Below are 20,263 nucleotides of genomic sequence, written 5' to 3' on the forward strand. Positions count from 1 at the left end.
CCAGTGCAAAACAAGTTAGAAAAGTTCCTGGGCACTGCGGAATTATGCAGACTGTGGATTCCAGGTTTTGCTAAATTAAAGAGATAAACAGCCCTTCCTATAGAGAAATAAAGAACAACCTTGGATGGCCTTGGATGTCATTAAGACTGCCCTAATGTCATCCCCAGCTTTGGGACTCCTAGATGTGACTGTGAACAAAGGTATTGCCAAAGAGGTTCTTACTCAGAGATTGGGACCCTGGAAAAGACCTGTGGCATACTTGTAAAAAATTATACCTGGTGGCTGTAGGATGGCCTGCTTGTCTGTACATAGTGGCTTCTGGTCAAGGACACAGATAAATTGATTCTGAGACAAAACTTGGCACATGCCCTAGAAAGTGTAGTTCAGCTCCCCTGACCCATGGCTGACTAATGTTCTTGAAAATATTATCCAACCGTTCCACTGACTGATGAACACATTATCAGAGCTTTTTGTTGACTAAATGAGTGACCTTCACTCCCCCTGCTAACCTACTGCCTGATACTTCACCTACTCATCATTGTGCTGACATTCTGGCAGAAGAAACTGATACTTGAAATGATCTGAAGGATCAGATCAGCCTTGACCTGAGAGTTTGAGCTGGTACACCGATGGCAGTAGCCTTACTGTTGAAGGTAAGCAGAAGGCAGGGATAGCAGTGCAGTGGTAGACAGAAAGCAAGTGATCTAGGCCAGCAGCATCCCTGAAGGGACGTTGGCCCAGAAAGCTAAAGTGTGACTTTGATACAAGCCATATAAATGGTAAGCAGAAGTGTACACTGACAGCAGGTATGCTTTTGCCACTGTACTGAGAAATATACAGACAAAGAGAGCTGTTTCCATCTGCAGAGAAAGGCCTAAGATGCTGTGGCTAAAAGAAATTAGATGGCAGATCTAACCACCAAACAGGCATCACAAAGAGCAATGATCCTGACAGTCTGAAGACTATCAAGTTGTAGACAAATTTAGACTAGTAAAACAAACCCTGTATAAAATAGTAGAAACTGGAGAAAGAAAACTAGTCCTCCCACGGGAAGTCAGACCTGACATCTACTGAGAGGTAGACTTTACTGAGAAAATTATGTGTATGAATACCTTCTGGTTTTTGTGAATGTTCTCAAGATGGATAGAATATTTTCCCTGTAAAAATGAGACTGTTCAGATACTCATCAAGAAGATTATTAAAGAAAAGTTTTCCAAGGTTCAGAGTGCTAAAAGCAATAGTGTCAGATAATGGCCCTGACTTTGTTGCCCAGGTAAGTCAGGGTGTGGCCAAGTATTTAGAGGTCAAATGAAAATTACATTGTGTGTACAGACCTCAGAGCTCAGGACAGATAGAAAGATTAAATAGAACTCTAAAAGAGGTCTTGACAAATTCAACCATAGACACTGGTGCAGACTTGGTGATCCTACCCCTTGCCCTATTTAGAACTGGAAATACTCCCTCTTGATTCAGCCATACTCTTTTTGAGATCCTTTATGGGGCTCCTCTGCCCACCACTGTCTAAAAATGATGTGTTTAAACCTATGTTGTTATAATAATGATCTGTATGCTAAGGTGATGCAGAAAGAACTCTGGTCACAACTGGCTACAGCAAATGATCCGGGTACCCCAAAGACATCTCACCAGTTCTATCCAGAGTTCTGATATACATGCACCTACATTATGCCCAGACCCTCAAGCCTCGCTAGAAGGGTCCCTGCCTAGTCCTGTTTACTATCACTTCTTATTCTGTCTTTGCTCCCATGTTAAAGATACAGTATAGTTTATGGTCCTCGAGCATCAACACCAACCTATAGTTAAGATAGAAAAAGTGTATGATTATGATTTCTATTCTCCACATAGATATATAGATTTCTGAAATTCTAAGATTAGAATTACTTAGTAGAAGAAGAGGGGAATGAAAGAAAGGGAATGAAAGAAAGATGAAATTCCAAGACCTGTAAGTCATATAAAGTACTCAGAAATTGCTGGGTGTTTGTGAGCCTAGAAGCTGCCTGGGACTGAGAAAAAAGAAAAACAAACCCAGGCAAGCCCTGTAGTTAAGACATTCCTGGGAACAGCTTAACCTTAAAGATAAAGAGGAATGTGAGGACATAACAGGGCTATCTGAACTGAGTCAACAACTCACAGAACTCTGACACCCTGCATGTACATGTAATTTTTCTGCTGATGTTTGAATAAGCCAATAGTGTCTCACTATGCTGAATTCCACACCCATAAGCCCCTTACCCCATAATAACCCCTAGCTTTGAGCCTCATGGCCGACATCCCTTATCTCCTGTGTGGGATGCATGTTGATCTGGAGCTCTGTCATTAAACTACCTCGTGTATTTACATCAGGATGGTTCTTCGTGGTTTTGGGGGTACACGCCATATTGGGAATTGAGAGTGGGGGTTTCCCCACTAGGTTCTATCAGAGACTTAACAGTTTTCCCAGCCTTGTGACTCTAATGTTTATATGACTAAAATTTAGAAGCATGTGTTAATTTCCAGCATCTCAGATCCAAGTGGTAGATAACTGCTGCCAGTAATGAACAAAAATAAAGAGGATCTGATTGTCTGAATGAGAGATTGGAAAAGTTAGGGCTTCATTGAATCTCAATAGTAACTTTTTCTGTATTACACCACCAACTGCTTGATGTTGCCATCAAAAATATTAAAACAACCCAAGCAGGCACAAGAGTCCAACAAAGCTAGATCTCTATTTCAGTTAGGTAGCAAAAACAATCTAGTCAGAACAACAGCATAGACTCTGGAGGGAACTGTCTGTGTCTTTGAAAGTTCATCTTGGTGCCACAATCCTCTACCTCTGTATGGTATATGACTGTGGCCACGAGAGCGATCTTGAAATAAAAATCCTCATGCAGATTGCAGCAAAACTGTGATTTGGGGTGTCGTCTCTCCTGAGTCAGAACCTGGGGGAGTTCTGTTGACCTCACATTGTGGGTATTTCATTTGGTGTATTGGCCGGGAAACATGACCACCCCTCACACCCAAGACCCAACTTGGAGGTATGGGGATCCCCTTTGGAATGTGTGCATGCTGGCCGGTGTCTCTGTACTGAGTTTCTGTTTGGTTTTTTTTTTTTTTTTTTTTTTTTCTGTTTTCTGAAATGAACGGGCACTTGTTGTGTTGGTTTGTTTGTCTGTGTCTCGTCCTTTGTTTCTCAAGCATGGCGCAATCTGAGTTTGGATCCGCCTGAGTTTAGATACTTATCAGCTGAAGTTTATTCTCATCATCCTAAGTTTGGATCGATCTGAATTTGTTTTCTCTGGTTTTGGTCGTTCCGGTGCGATGGTGTTTGTAGATGATGGGGTTTTCTGAAACATGCGTGCTTGGTATTTGCAGCTAGGAGGACCATAGGCTGCTGCCCTGGGGGACACCGTGGGAAGTGGGGAGAGCCAGGAATGCCTGGTAGTCTCCAGAGATTGGTCAGAGGGACCAAGTTTTGTTGATGAAGCAGAAGCTTCCACCTCTGAAATTGTATAATTCTTTTGCCTGCTTGTGAAGGACGAGAAAGGATTGCGTGTGACTGGATCTGTTGGTTTCTGATTTGTGTGTTTTTGTGTATGTGTTTAGAGTTATGTGAAAATCTAGAGAAGTGAAGTTAATTCTCATGGGTGTTTTATAATCTGACTAGAGATAGTTTACACATGAGAGAACGGGTTTGAGAAAAGCAATACTCTCCGACTATCTGGGGATAATGTGGTGAAAGAGAAAAAGAAAAAAATAAATAAACAGTATTAATTGGACTTTGGAGCCCTGCACCTGTAATAGAAGTCTAATGGGGCTGGAGAAGCCCTGCTAGGAGATGATTGTAAATGCTGCTCTTAAAGGGACCAGCAGCTTCTCAAGTTCTATGGTAAGAAAACTGATGGCTGCTTTTCCTACAAAAATCTCTGTGCATATGATTATTGGATTCATCAGGTGACAAGGTGCTCCTCTCTTGAAATTACAGGTAGAAAAATTAAGAATTTTGTTTGGTTTAAATAAGCAAATATATGCAGCCATTCCATTTTTGTTGCTGAATAGCTTTAAAGGTATATGTTCTATATGTCTTGGTTATAGATTATTGGCTTATAAGATATTGGTTATGATTAAAATTTTGTAACATTGATAACAGAAAATTGGCTTAAAACTGGTAACTCTGATAACAAGACTCGGTGGCACACACCTTTTATCCCAGCACTCAGGAGGCAGAGGCAGGCAGATTTCTGAGTTCGAGGCCTGCCTGGTCTACAAAGTGAGTTCCAGGACAGCCAGGGCTATACAGACAAACCCTGTCTCGAAAAACAAACAAACAAACAAACAAACAAACAAACAACAACAACACAAAAAACAAAAACAAACAAACAAACAAAAACTGGTAACTCTGGGTTGGAGTAAGTCAGAACACGTGGCATGAGCCAACCCATGGGAACAGGTCTCTAAAGCTACACCTGCATTAAGTAATATTCTATATAATTCTTATCCTAGAAACCAGACTTATAAAAGATAGGATTTAGGGCAGTGTCTTTTTGAGGTATTGGCGGCTGTACCTTCTTGCATTTGTGTGCAGGAATGGGCAGCTAAACTTTCTAGCAATGTTTTTGGTGTTGATTTTTAAATAGAATGGATTGTTTACACTATTAAAATTGGGTTTTGCTTCCCAAAATTGTGGTTGTACTCTCGTGATACAAGATAAATTTAAGGCTTCTCTCAAATCAGAGCCACCAGCTGAATACATTGGCTCAGTCAAAATTGAAGCCTCCTGAGTGGCCTAGTCCACTACCTAGCCCCTTATCCACAGTCTCAACCCCAGCTGCCAGGGAAACCCGGAATCTCTCAGGGCAGGGGGAGGCAGACTGCTGTGGGTACATGGAGCTGTAAAGCGCAGAGTCTGGGCAGACTCAGGTGGACCCACCTAACCTTCAACCTCTTCAGTACTGGCCATTTTCCTCTGCTGATCTTTATATCTGGAAAATTAACCACCCCCTTTTCTCAGAGGATCCCCAAAGCCTCACAGGGTTGGTGGAGTCCCTTATGTTTTCTCATCAGCCTACTTGGAATGATTGTCAGCAGCTGCTGCAGATGCTCTTCACAACTGAAGAGCAAGAGAGAATTCTGTTAGAGGCTAGAAAAAATATCCCTGGAGCCGACAGGCAGCCTACACAGTTACAAATTGAGATGGACATGAGATTCCTGTTGGCTGCCCCCTGTTGGGACTACAATGTGTCTAAGGTAGGGAGAGCTTGAAATCCTATCGCCAGATTCTGGTCTCTAAGATGCCTCAAAATGGCCCACTAATTTGGCTAAGGTAAGAGAAAGTGTATTGCAGGAGGGAGACAGGTACGTGATCTTGTGAAAGAGGCAGAGAAGGCATATTAAAAGAGAAACAGAGAGGCGGGAGGCAGAAGAAAGTGAAGACAGGAGGAATCATAGACAAGAGAGAAATTTGACTAGAATTCTGGCCGCAGTGGTAGGAGAGAGAGAAAAAAAGACAGGACCTAGAAACCTGGGCAACAGAAGAGAAATGTACTTAACAGAATTAAATGAGTTGGAGTACTGAGCCTCAGCTAAAAAGGCCCAGCTGTGTCAGACTGAAGTTATTTATTTGGGATATACCCTTCAAGACAGGAAACAGTGTCTAACGGAAGCCAGAAAAAAAAAAAAAAAAAAAAGACTGTAACTCAGATCCCCACCCCAACTACACCAAGGCAAGTAAGAGAATTCTTGGGCATCACTGGCTTCTGCAGACTCTGGATACCTGGATGGAGACCTTAGCTGCCCCGTTGTACCCCCTAACCAAGGAAGGGGAGGTGTTTGTGTGGACCCCTATGAGAGTTCTCCCCCAACCGCTCACCCACTCCAGCCTCATTACTCTAGCATCCTCATACACTGGGTCATCAACCCTCCACAGGACCAAGGGCCTTCCCTCCCATTGATGTCATATAAGGCCATCATCTGTTATGTGGATATCTGGAACCATGGATCACTCCATGTATACCCATTGGTTGACGAATTTAGACTCTGGGAGCACTGAGTGGTCAGGTTAGTAGATATTGTTCTTTCTATGGGGTTGCAATCCCCATCAGCTCCTTCAGTCCTTCACCTAGCTCTTCTATTGGGGTCCTGGACTCCGATTTTGGCTAGGTACTGTGAAATTCTCTCAGGGAACCACCATACCAGGCAACTGTTAGCAAGCACTTTTTGGCATCAGAAATAGTATGTGTCAGGATTTGGTGTCCGCAGATTTGATGGATCCCTACATGGGGAGGTCTCTGGATGGCCTTTCTTTCAGTCTCTGTTCCACTTTTTGTCCCTGTCTTTCCTTTGGGCAGGAACATTTCTGGGTTAAAATTTTGATATGGGATGAATGGAGGCTGTGCCTATCTACTGGAGGTGGTTTCTACAGGTTCATGTTCCCCTTTGTTGTGTATTTTGATTAACAGCTGGAATAAGAATTAATTCATTAATAAGTGAATGTAATAAACCAGCATGGCATTGTCTATTTGCAATTCCTTTATGAGATAATGTCTATATTGATTTGTGATCTATATTGAATTGTGATCTATGTTTGATGTAATATATGAGTCAGTGTAATGATAAAATTGATCAAAAATACCTTGGAGGTCAGATGAGGAAGATATTGGTTGATGTTGGTCATAGGTGTCACAGTAGGTAGAGGACCTCACCAAGATTCTAAGCCCTCAATTTCTGGAGGAGCAGAGGGGATTAGCCTTATTAAAAATAAAAAGCCTGACACCCCATAAGCTCATAAGTTCTCTACAATTACTTTATTCAAATATTATACAAGGTTATTTGGGGGCTGGGAAAGGTTCCAATTACAAAAGTTATCTGGCCATAAGAACAGGTAACCTACATAACTGTCATCCCCTTTTGACCATGGGTTTTCATAGTCAAAAGTAAAAACTTCAAGTTCTCTTAGATCAAGATTAGTGGAGCTGCAAGTTCTCAAAAAGCACCAAGTGCAGATTCTGTAGAGAGAGAGAATATTTCTTCAACGTTCAAACAGTCTCAGAACAATTTCTCTGTTTCTACTAATTGACCCAAACATACCAGAGGTCTTGCTGAAACTTTTCACTCAAAGTCAGACAGAAAAGTTTTACTATACATTTGACTTATATCCAGACATAAAGGCTTTATTACATATATCACTACAGGAAGATACCGGAAGTTGATCTTTGCCCTTTCATACCTGTGTACACATCACATCCATGCACACATTAATCAATAAAAGCAATGTCTACAACCCAACATATTGATATGTAGTCAGTCTATGTTTTTTTTTTTGAGACAACGCCCTATCTCTTTTGGATTTAATGGACTCAAACTTTCCCTATAGAATGGATTGGCTTCAGTTGAGTTGGGCCTTTCTGTGCTGGGATTAAAGGAAGATTGGCTTTTATTTATGGTTTTAAAGCCTAAAATTTTATTCCATCACAGTATTCTTTAACTTTACAAAAGTGAGAGAATGTATACAGAAAATGTTTATCAAACTGAATCTTTACAGTTGAATTCTATTAGTTGGGTCAGTGTTATCTTGGAGTCCTTTATGAATTGGAGATAACATTGACCATAGGACCAAAAGTAAAATACAAAAGATTTGGGATAGTATGGACTTAATATGTAATAGATTTTGGAATTCAGGAATTTTATAGTAGATTCTCACCAATGAATTTGAATATTTTAAATATTTGCGAGTGATATTAATAATCTTAAAAATTGTTTGTGGCTACATTTACATTATTTGATATAATTTATTTTCTGAACAATTTTATATGTAATAGAATTTCATAATGATACATCTAAAAATAATGACTTACATTAAATCAAGTTCCAGCTTTCTAACAATCCAACTTGTGTAAAATGGTGGTGTAATATATTAATTGATATTACTGATGTCATTACTAATAACAGATTTTACAGCATAGAATTTCTAGTGAGTCTATGCTATTTGAATGAAGTGAGCACAAGAAATTAGGCTGGTTTTTCATTTTAATAATTACTAGGTATTTACATGGGTGATCAATTCAAGTAAAGGATCTTTGTAAGCAATCTATGTTATAACTAAAGCAGCACTGCATTTCAGTAATAAATACAGATACTATAATGAAGACTTTGAAAAGAATATGATATTAGTATAAAGTACATTTTATACAAATAGATGAGAAATTAAATTAAAGATATAAACATTCATGTTTTTACTAATTTTATGTTGTTTCAAAATTAAGAATTTATTTGGATTCTTATGCTAATCTGGAAGAGATTACTTCATAATTTTGTGTGTTCACATAGACAATGGCATTCCCCTATCTTTCATATATCTTATATTTTCATATAAGAATTGCCTTGCTTTCTTTATTTATTATTTTGCAGTTAATGCTTAGTTCAATTCTTCAATATTTATAAGCATATTAGTCTTTGTTTGTGGTTTAAAGCATATATAGATTGCACTGTATTGTATTGTATTGTATTGTATTGTATTGTATTGTATTGTATTGTATTGTATTGTTGTTCATTTAATATATGCCCTGTACTTCTGATGAGGAACCTCACTGAGCTGCTTCCTTGGATCCCAAATTCATCACTGGAACCATAATGCCTCTCCATATCATGTGACATTCCTAACAGATGCAAATAACCACATTCTCCTGATGCATTGAAAACCACCTGCTTTTTTACTTTAAGTATTATTTTTATTTCTTACGTATAAAATTCAGTTAAATTACATTTTCTCAGTTACAACATGTGTGTTAAATTATGTTTAAATCTAGCTATACCCTTATAACTTTTCTATACAGAAGTTTATTTCCCTCAAAAACCTTGTAAATGATTTTCTTAGGCTTAAGCATCACATAAGTAAGAAAATCAGTGTGGAAAATGAAGGAAAGTTCCACTACAGACTTCTGGGGGATGCAAGACTCATGGCTCAGGGAGAATAAACATTGATTCTTGTACTTTTGAAAAACTTAGTGCCTCATGTGCATCCTATCATTTTAAAAGTAATATGTAAATAGAACAGTTAATACTAGTCTATTAAAGGTGCCAAAGTTCTAGTATATATTGCTCATATTGGATACTAGTAACTAATTAGTTGTGAAGTTTCTTATACTTGCTCAGAACAGAAATGGACTTTCAAGGTGCTTCACAAAGTTTGTCTTCTTTGGAATCCTATTTTTTTTGTCTAGAATTATATTGAGTGTTTAAAAAGTTTTCTTTATTCAAAAATAACAAAAATATCAGTATTTATAACTACATATATGGGTAATATACCTACATCACTTCCATTATTCAATTCCATCACCTGTTTGGTCATGTTTTCCTGCAATTCTTTAAGGGATTTTTGTGCTTCCTCTTTAAGGTCTTCTACCTGTTTAGCAGTGTTCTCCTGTATTTCTTTAAGTGAGTTATTAAAGTCCTTCTTGATGTCCTCTACTATCATCGTGAGATATGCTTTTAAATCAGGGACTACCTTTTCGGGTGTGTTGGGGTGCCCAGGACTGGGTGGGGTGGGAGTGCTGCGTTCTGATGATGGTGAGTGGTCTTGGTTTCTGTTAGTATGATTCTTACGTTTACTTTTTGCCATCTGGTAATCTCTGGAGTTAGTTGTTGTAGTTGTCTCTGGTTACATCTTGTTCCTCAGGTGTTTATGTTAGCCTCTATCAGCAGACATGGGAGACTAGATCTCTCCTGAGTTTTAGTGTTCAGAGTACTCTCTACCGGCAAGCTCTCTTGCAGGGAAGGTGCCCAGATATCTGGTATTCAAACCTGCCTCCTGGCAGAAGTTGTGATCCACTCACAGAGTTCTTAAGATCCCGTGGAGGGTCCTGTGTATACCTTGTGGGTGTCCACAGACTCCACACCCAAGGAACCCCAGTGCTGGCATGGACTGGAAGGGAATTGTGCCTCTGATCAGGCCGGATTTTCTGCTTCCCTAATTAATGCAGTCTCAGGTCCCGAGAGATTCTATTGGAGCAGCAGCTGTGTTCCACTCACCAGAGGTCTTAAGATCATATGGAGGGTCTTGTGGATAGCTTGCTGGTGTCAGCAGACTCCGCGCCCAAGCTACCCCGGTGTTAGCTGGGACCAGAAGGGCTATTTTTTTTTCATTCTTTAACAATATATTTCTAGTGTCTAGTTGCTTAACTATACTTACCTTTTTTATTTTTTTTTCTGGATGGTATAGTGATTATTCTTGAATTTACAGATACTATCCACATAGAAGTGAATACATACAGTATTTTTCTATCTGGGTCTGGGATATCTCACTGAAGATAATATTTTTCTACTCTCACCCATTTGCCTACAAATTTAATGATTTTTTTTCATGGCTGGAAATTACAGCACTGCTCACTAGAACCAAATTTTATTTATACATTTATCTATTAAGGGGCATCTAGATTTTTTTTTCAGTTTCTGGTTCTTATTGATAAAGCAGAAATGAGCAAGGCTGAACAAGTATCTCTATGGCATTATGAAGTATCCACTGAGTATATGCACAAATATAGTACAGCCATATCATGAGGTAGATTGATTCTGATTCCTCCCGACCCCAAAGAACCACCAAACTGATTTCCAAGAGGCTCTACAAGTTTTTACTCCCTCTAGCAGTGTATGAGTGTTCCCTTACTCCAAATCCACATCAGAATGAGTTGTCACTTGTGTTATGGATCTTATTCATTATGATGTGTGGAAAATGAAATTTCTAATAGTTTTGATTTTGATTTCCCAGATGAGTAAGGATATTGATCATCTCTTTAAGTTTTCCTCACATTTTCATGCTCCTTTACTGGGAATTACAGCTTAGATGTGGTTTCCTTTTTAAATTTGATTATTTTATTCCTTTGTATCCAGTGTTTTAAGTTCTTTGTTTGCTTAATATATTTCAAATGTTATTCCATTTCCTAGTCTCCCCTCCACAAATCCCCTATACCATACCCTCTCCTCCTGCTTCTATGAGGGTGCTCTCCCAAGCACTCACTCACTCTCACCTCAACACCCTGGCATCCACCTACACTGGGGCATCAAACCTTCACAAGATAAAGTGCCTCTCTTCTCAATGAAGTCAGACAAGACCATCATCTAATACATATGTGTCAGGATCCATGAGTCCCTCTATGTGTACTCTTTGTTGGTGGTTTAGTCCCTGGGAGCTCTGTGGGGGATCTGGTTGGTATATATTGTTGTTTTTCCTATGGGGATGCAAGTCTCTTCAGTTCCTTCAGTTCTTTATCTAAATCCTCTATTGCAGTCCCCAGTGCTCAGTCCAAAGGTTGGCTGAAAGCATCTACCTCTGTATTTGTCAGGCTCTGGAACAGCTTTTCAGGAGTCAGCTATATCAGACAACACTAGCACACATCATAGCATAAATTCAGTGGCATTTTAAGTGAACTTACATTTCTACTATACAGTAGGTCTGGTGATTTTGAATAGTCAATCTCAAGGTTGGTTTTATTTGTATTTCATTATTGCTTAAAATTTTGAAAATATATATTTTCCTGCCTATTGATAGGATTAATTAGGAAAATTGCCTATGAATGCAGTTTTCTTTATAGTTGAGACATCTTTCTGATAACTTTACAGTGGTTTATTACATTTGATGGACAGTAGATGCTCATCTATAATATGGTTTGAAAATATGTTACTCCACTTATTCATATGTCTTTATACATATCATAATTTCTCAATATCTTTCTCTAGAGTAACTTTAATCCTGCTCTGGCAAGGGATCATATCCAGAGACATTTTAGGACTATGTGATCCAGCTGGACTGCAGAAAACCTTTAATATACACCTTTAATCCCTAACAATGAAGGTAAGATTTGTAGAAAGAAGCAGCTATGTCTCAAAATGATGTCTAGCCGGACGTGGTGGTGCACGCCTTTAATCCCAGCACTCGGGAGGCAGAGGCAGGTGGATTTCTGAGTTCGAGGCCAGCCTGGTCTACAAAGTGAGTTCCAGGACAGCCAGGGCTACAAGGAGAAACCCTGTCTCGAGGAAAAAAAATGATGTCTAGTTGAGTGTCATAGTGACAAATCATATAAATATTTGACAGAATGTGTCAGAGATAAGTAATGCTCAATGTACAAGAGACAGTACCTCAAGAGGAGCTGTTGAAAATACAGCATTCGGCTCAGACCACACCTTCCCCTTCCAATCCAGAGTGTAGCAGAATTATCACACCTCAGAGGTAAAAGCTCTCTGACTTGGATTTTGCCCTTCTAATGTATTGGTTGTGTTCAGACACCCCTGTATGGAGGTAGAAGTTAGAACCCATAGTTAAAGGCATTCTTAGTTCTCTTCCTATATCGATCTCCATACTCATTTTATATGATTGGATTTCTTACTGAAATTCAGTTCATTGGGTGTATAGATCAACTATGCAACCTGAAGTAAAACTTAACACTTTCCAAATGCCAGAATAAAATTGGAACACCCCTGTGCTTGAATTTTTATCCGTGTAACCCCTTTGTGTTTTGCTTATATATTTGTTGTTCATATGTCGATGGAAACATCAATTTCTGATTTGAAAGCTATTGCATTACCTATTTAAAATGAAATTTTTCTTTTAGAATTATTTGAGCCTTATTATTTAACATATATTATAAAATGGTTTGTAGTAATTATTTATCTCATGCATTAATAAGATTTATTCTGAATGATCAGGGATGAAAATAAAGAACAAATAAATGAACTTGGAACGCTGTCTGCTGATACTGAAATTCAGACCTCAACCTTCTTCATGATTTGCATCTGCCACCCTGGACACAAAGATTGTGAGTAGTTTGTGTGTGATTTTAAACACAAGGACTCACACACACACACACACAAACACACACACACACACACATACACACAATCAAGGGGCAATAAAGCTGGTAGTAGTTCTTTCTTAGTATAATGTTTATAAATAATTGTAAAGATGATCAAATTAGAGAGAATATGTTAAAATTAGTGGCTATTAATAATTTCATAAATAGTTTTTGAACACTGACCACAGCAATTTTCACAAAAATACTCTGTACATTCATCAGGGTTCTCTAAAGGAAAAAAAAAACTGTCATAGTGTGTATTACAATCAGATCCACCTACACTGTCCTCTCCAAATCATTTATTAGTATTTTATAGAACCAGTTATTTTAACATATGCCATATTATCAGTCTTCCATTGACATACATCTGGAACCCCTTCCACCTCTAACAAATGGAGACACCATCCAAAATACTCCCATGAACAATAGGCTCATATCTAATATTTACGTATTTATTAATTTGATTTTAACACCTAGTATCTAATAAGTACTCTTCCTTTAGAAATAGTTGTGGAATCATTCACTGGTATATTGGCATCCTCCAAAGAATATTTCAGACTCAAGAAATGTGACTCTCTTCCTTGCATCTCTATATTAAAATATTCCTTCACCATCAGTATTTCCTACCTGCATTCTACATGTTCTTTCTCTAACATAGTCTCTCTGTTAGTACTTCTACTTTCTTTCTTCCTCACTTTTGTTGGTAAATATAGGCATTACAGCAATGGCGAAGTGGAGGAGACGTACATAGGGATAGGTGGATAAATAAAGCAGAAGTGAATGTTGTGATATGGGACAATTCTGTTATTGGAAAACATTTCTAGAGAAAAATGAAAAGAAGACACACAGTCAGAGGTCAAAAGAGTATCAGTATGAGAACTAAGAGATTCCAGGTTACTTTTGAAACATCTATCCTAAAGATCACTTAGAATCATACAAGCAATGAATTAATGACTCATTGCTTATTTTCTTGCTTACATTTTATGAATCTGTGAAAAGTATTTAAGGAAAACACTATTACTGAGGGATTTTTGAATGGTAGCTCTTACATAGGCAAGGCAAGGTTATGAATTATTTAAGATTACTTGAATTGGATTAAGGAAACAACTTCATAGCATCAACTACAAGAAACTAAAGGGTGTAGTAGGTGTAGGTACTATCATTCAGTCCTGCAGAGACAGGAGAAGAATTTAATAACTGGGGCCATGAAATCAGACTGCTCTGTACCAAGCACCTGAGTGATTCTCCTTTTAAGTTCTGTATTTTTCAAGTATGGTTTATATATCATATCTAGTCTGACTTCTCTTCAGTTTCTCAAGCAACATTTTCTTTCTTTTTACTTTTTTTTAGACTAAAATAACATTTTATTAAATATTATCTTTATATACATTTCAAATGCTATCGCGAAAGTTCCCTATACCCTTCCTCTGCCCTGCTCTCCTACCCACTCACTCCCACTTCTTGGCCCTGGCATTCCCCTGTATTTGGGCATATAAAGTTTGCAATACCAAGGGACCTCACACACAAGAAAATAAAAAAAGAGGGAAGGCCAATGGGTGGATACTTCATTCTTCCTTAGAATAGGGAACAAAATATCCATGAAAGGAGTTACAGAGAGAAAGTTTGGAGCTAAGACGAAAGGATGGACTATCCAGAGACTACCCCACCCGGGGATCCATCCCATAATCAGCCACCAAACCCAGACACTATTGAACAATCCCAAAAAGATTTTGCTGAAGGGACCCTGTTATAGCTGTCTTGTATGAGGTTATGCCAGTGCCTGTTAAATACAGAAGTGGATGCCCAAGTAACATTTTCAATTTAGTCATCATCACTTAGCAAAACTCTAGTGTGATTTGTACCAATATTGCAACTATATATGTGAGAAATCACTGTTACCCTCATGATAATTAGTGTCTTTACAAATGTTTATATATCATCCCAAGTATCCCTTTATCTTTATCCCTGTGACTGTTGTCTGTTTCCCTTAATTTGATTCCTCCTCCCGTCATGGCTGTAGAGCTCTTCTTGTGGATAATGCACCATCTTTAGGCCTGCTTCCTGTGCAGGTTTTACTTGATACAAGATTTTACTCTTGTTCACATGGTTGTGAAGTAAATTATAATACAGAAAACAGACATTAATATAAAATTCCTTTTGAAAAGTGAAAGTCATGAGAAAATTAGCTATGCAAACATGGCAAGTATGTATGTGAAAGCTTACAAGGTATGAAAGGATCAGTGAGCTATATATCTAACTTATGTTGGCTATTCATAACTCCATGCAAATTTACAGATATGAAGTAAAAAACAGTAGGTGTTGACTCTCCAAAAGACCTCTAGCCTACTCCTCTGGAGATCAGATAGGAATATGATGAGCATCAAATACAATCCTGCAGGAAGATCTAACCTTGCCTGTCAGTTGTAGCTCATAATTCTAATGGTTTCTTTGGAATTTCAACAAATGACATTTTTTTAAAATATAGAACTATACTTGAATTATACTTTCAGGCATACTATTAATATCTTGGGGAGTATAGATGAAACAGCTTATTAAAGTTCATCCTAGCATAGCTTCATAGTTATACTGTTTCTATTCCCACATAGAATAACAAATAGAGTCAAAAGGCACTCAGATGAGCATCCAGGCTTTTCCATACAGCATGTTATATGCAGCTCTGTCCAAAATTAACATGTCCTCAGAGATGCTAAGAAGTTATAAAGTTATATAGTTATAAATACTGAAATAGAAAGGATAGACATAGGCAAATATGTTACTATATATCTATGGACACTGAGTTTTATGCATTTTTGTAATGTAGAAGGGCCATTGTGAAACAGGTAATGAGGGCAAAGATAAGTCTGGAAATAGGTACCTTCAAAGAAAAGCAGTCTGGAGAAAGGGTGTTGGCAACTAGGTGAATTTAAAACTGATTTTTAAATCACAGGAAAGCCTTTTGTTTTACATTTTATTTAATCTTTTGGTTTTTACAGATTTTATCCCACTTCTGGTCTATCCTCTGACTGTTTCTCCCTGTCCCATCTCCATAATGATGTCCCCACCTATCACCCCCACCCCACCAGAATTCCCCTCTCCCTGGGGCCTCCAGTCTCTTGAGGGATAGGTGCATCTTCTATGATTGAACCAAGACCTGGCAGTCCTGTGCTATATATGCATTGGGGGCCTCATATCAGCTGGTGTATGCTGCCTACTTGGTAGTCCAGTGACTGAGAGATCTTGGTAGTCCAGATTAAATTGAGACTGCTGGTCCTCCTACAGGGCTGCCCTCCTCCTCAATTGCTTTTCCCTGTTTCAGCCACAGGAGTAATAAGATTCTGTCCATTGGTTGGAGGTAAATAGCCACATCTTACTCTTTTAACTACTTATTGGGTCTTTCAGAGGGCAGTCATGATAGCCCCCTTTTTGTGAGCACACCATAGACTCAGTAATAGTGTCAGTCCTTGGGACCTCCTCTCTGAGCTGGGTTCCACCTTGGTCCTGTTGCGGGACCTCCTTTTACTCAGGCTCTTCTTCATTTTTGCCCTGCAGTTCCTTCAGACAGGAACAATTCTGCATCAGAGTTTTTGACTTTGTGTGTGTGTGTGTGGGGGGGGGGCAACCCACCTTGATTCTGCTGGAGGGGGACATTACAAGTTCCCTTTTCCCACTGCAGGGAATTTCATCAAAGGTCCTCCCTTGAGTTTGGAGTCTCTCACTTCCCAGTTGTCTGGTACATTCTGGAGGGTGCCCCTACCTCCTACCTCCCCAGGTTGCCTGTTTTCATTCTTCTGGCCCTCAGAGCTTCAGTCCTATTCCCACACCCAACACTTGATAATGTTCCCCTCTTCCCCTCCCTGTCCTCTTTCCCACCCAGGACTTTCCCTCCCTCTCTGTGAAGGCTTTCTTCTCCCTCCCATGTACTACTGAGGCGTCTTCACTTGGGCCCTTTGACTTGTTAAACTTTTAGAGTTCTGTAGACTGTACCCTGGGTATTCTGTACATTTTTGACTAATATTTGTGAGTATGTATCATGTATATCCTTTTGGGTTAGAACTGCCTGCAAAACTCAGGATGTTCTTGTTCTTAGTAGCTGAATAGTATTCCATTTTGTAAATGAATCACATTTTAAAAACCATCAGTACAATTGCTGCACCTACAAGGACTAGGAGATTGAGAGAAAGCTGTCAGAAATGTAAGAATAAAATTCATTCTTCATCTCAAATGGCTAAATAAGATGAAATTCCATTAAAACAAATTTTACGGAATCCACTCATCAAAAATTTAGATTCATTTAGGGTCAACAGTTAATTAAATTATAATCTATGCTTGGGTTTCATTTTTTCTTAAAAGTTGTTTATCTCTCTACTCTCCAACTGCATAAGTATTGGAGGTTGACATCTGACCACTGGGAGGCACAGGACACTTTTGTGTTAGAAAAATTATGGATATGCTTGTTTCTAGCTTAAATCCAGTCACATGCAGTCTACAGGAGTAAAATTTTTTCCTTGTAGAAAACTTTGTAGTATTTATATATTATTTGAGTCTCCAGGCACATTTCTCATAAGTGATTTTTGTCTTGTTATATAGTTGTGTGCAGGGCAAGCTTATACTTTCTACTGTAGCAATTAAAGAATAATATGTCCCCATACTACTGAGCATAAATCAAACACTCATCTATCATTGATAGTTTAGATTGCAAATAGAAATCACCACTAATTTACTTTATCTTATAATATAATTGATGTAGGAAGGAAGAGTAAGAGTCCTGTTCAAATACTGCTTAATTTCTCCAATATAGATTAATGTTAATGTTGGACTTTTCATTCTTACATTTACAAAGTACATTTTCAATTTTTTATGTTATATCTGTGTGAATATGAGTATGTTGCTTGTGAGCTGCATCGGAGCCTAACCTTCTACCTCTACCCATATGGTGATAAAATATGTGCCAATTAGAAACAGATTTGTTTATTTTGCTTCCTGGTGAAGTTTACTAATCATTGGCATTACCAAAGTGCTTGCTTTTCTCATGACCATATTAGTACTACCTTTTCTATCCTGTTTCCCATCATTCAACATCCTCATTACCTGTTTTAGAATTGATTCAGAGATGTTTTCAGCACCATATTTTCATGTAGAGCAGCATCAGTTGCCTAAATATTTTCAAAATATAAAATGATACATACAAATTCTGGGATGAAAATCTAGATGTTATAAATGAAGATTTGAATAATCATAGGGATACCACAGGTCCACAAATTCAGCTAAGTGGTGCAGTCTTGTTTTTGTTTGTTTGTTTGTTTGTGTTTTTTTGTAATTTATTCTTGGTTTGTCATATCTTTTTGGAACCCAAGAATGGAGTGGGTGGGTGAGGGAAAATCCTAGTAGAAGTAGGGGAAATGGGTATTGGATAGGAGCTTTACGGAGAGGGAACCAGGTAATGGGATAACATTTGAAATATAAAGAAAATATCTAATAAAAATTAAGAAAACCAAAATTAAAAAAAATCTATCTTTAAGTCATAAATACTGATATATCAAACACAAAATATGGGACCTCTATTTGTTGGACTGAATTTGCCTGTGTGTTAAAGTATTTCTGTCTGTGGGGTTAGAAATTTGACTCAGCTATTAAGGGCACTTACTGCTTTTGTAAAGATCCTGAATTATATGTAGACCTATGTCAGGTGGCTTGCAAAAATCTGTAAATTCATATCAATCTTACCTTAACATCATATTAAATCCCCATTCTTAGAAGGTTGTTTTCTTGATATCTTCTTACTTTAAGTCAACTAGTGCTCTGTTATTCTCTGATATATTGGCAATGTAAAAACATTGGTCAAGACTCCAAGAAATATGACTCACTATTTCTTGAAGCTATTCACTGTAAACATTTTCTTAACATGTAGCAGGAACCCTATGTATTGTTGACTTCTTTGCTGGAAATTTAAATTAGTTGAATTTGTGAAGACCTTGTTTGTGAAACCATCTTTTGCTTTGAGTTGTGTTTAGTAGTCATGCTTGCCTCAGAAATTCATCTTTCTGACCTCTTCCACATTTTCTTGCCCTTACATACCCCAAGTTTCTTATTCCTAATTTCTCTGTATTCTAGTAAAACAGATATTCCAGGAATGGCAGAATGGAGAATCGCAAATACAAAATTAGAGCAGGAGAGACAGAAGTGAGCTCACTACCACGTGGTGGAAGCTTCTTATTACTAGAAGAGAAGGGCCAGTGGCAGGTCTCTAAACAGGAACAAAAGGGTAAATGAAATGTTTGAGAGGCCTTTGGGATATAAAATCCAATGGTCACTAGGTAGAATCTTAAACTTAGGGCCATTCTATCACTAACTAATACTAAAATCCATGTTAACTTTACTTTCTTAGAGATTCTTGTACTTTCTTTTAATATTTTTACCTCCCTAAGAAACAAGCTCAGCAATTATATACATGAAAAACATTTTTCAAGTTACTTGTCTTGGGAACTCTCATCCACAATTTTATATACCTAATGGCACCTTTGAAGAAAGACTTGGATATTGGTTAATTGCTCTTTCTGAGTAAGGCAACTTACACACGTGCTTTGGAATACACAGTCAATTTCTATCATCAACCTCAGTAAAGAATGGAGGAGCATTCTACTCACAGGAAGCTCTGAGATTTCATTTAGTATAGCCATCTGGAGATTTCTCCTGAAAAGTCTAAGGAAACAGTACTCTACTGATGTTGGACAACAGTCTATAGACTCCACTAATACACACCTGGGAACCAAGTTACTCCACTGCTCAATCCCTTCTTATGTCCTTTATAGATCCAGGGCCCTTTAATTATAAATAACAAAGTTTAGCCACATAAGCATAGAGAGTCTGGTCAAGTTATACCTTTCTACTACTGTTTCTTTAGACTGAAATAGTTTTGAGGTTTCCTAAAATAGTAAAATGAATAATAGCAAGTTTGTTTTGAGTTCAAAGTCTATCCAGAACCTAGAATTCAATAGGAGGTTCCTTGAGTGAGTTAGAATAAAAAGTTCTGTAGCTGTGCAGAAAACAGTTGATCGGGACTTGAAAGTGTGGATTGATTTAAGGATTTGGTCAGAAGTTGAGAGCTACTAGATATTAGTCTTTGAACTTCCTTAGAAATCTCAGAAGCAAGGGCCTGATCATGTTCTCTCAAGGTTTTATCACCAATTTTCTCATGCATAATTTGGGACTTATAACTTTACCGTCATTTGCTCACCATATGAGATATTATGTATCTTCTAAGGGCACGAAACAGTACAGTAAGAACAGGGTCTGTGTGGCTGGACTGTATGAGCAATGACAGCTATGACTTTGCAGAGGTTCTGTCTATATATGGTCCTCTTCTCTACTAAGGGATCCCTTTTAGGGTATGCAAAAACCTCCACTAGCTTTGCCAAAAGCATCAGTTT

The 20,263-nt window shown here is 38.1% G+C and overlaps 1 long non-coding RNA gene across 3 annotated transcripts in view; it reads left to right on the top strand.

Moving 5' to 3' along the window:
* The window catches only part of LOC115031483 (uncharacterized), a 186,088-nt gene that overhangs the window by 81,742 nt on the left and 84,083 nt on the right, over window positions 1-20,263 (top strand). For all 3 annotated transcript variants that reach the window (XR_015047739.1, XR_003837100.2, XR_003837101.2), the window contains exons 4-5: window positions 11,725-11,839; window positions 12,691-12,800. This is a non-coding gene — a long non-coding RNA (uncharacterized LOC115031483). The remainder of the gene's footprint in view (window positions 1-11,724; window positions 11,840-12,690; window positions 12,801-20,263) is intronic.

Source organism: Mus caroli, unplaced genomic scaffold (assembly GCF_978045245.1).
Source record: "Mus caroli unplaced genomic scaffold, Mus_caroli_1 scaffold_8, whole genome shotgun sequence".
NCBI classification, from domain to species: domain Eukaryota; kingdom Metazoa; phylum Chordata; class Mammalia; order Rodentia; family Muridae; genus Mus; species Mus caroli.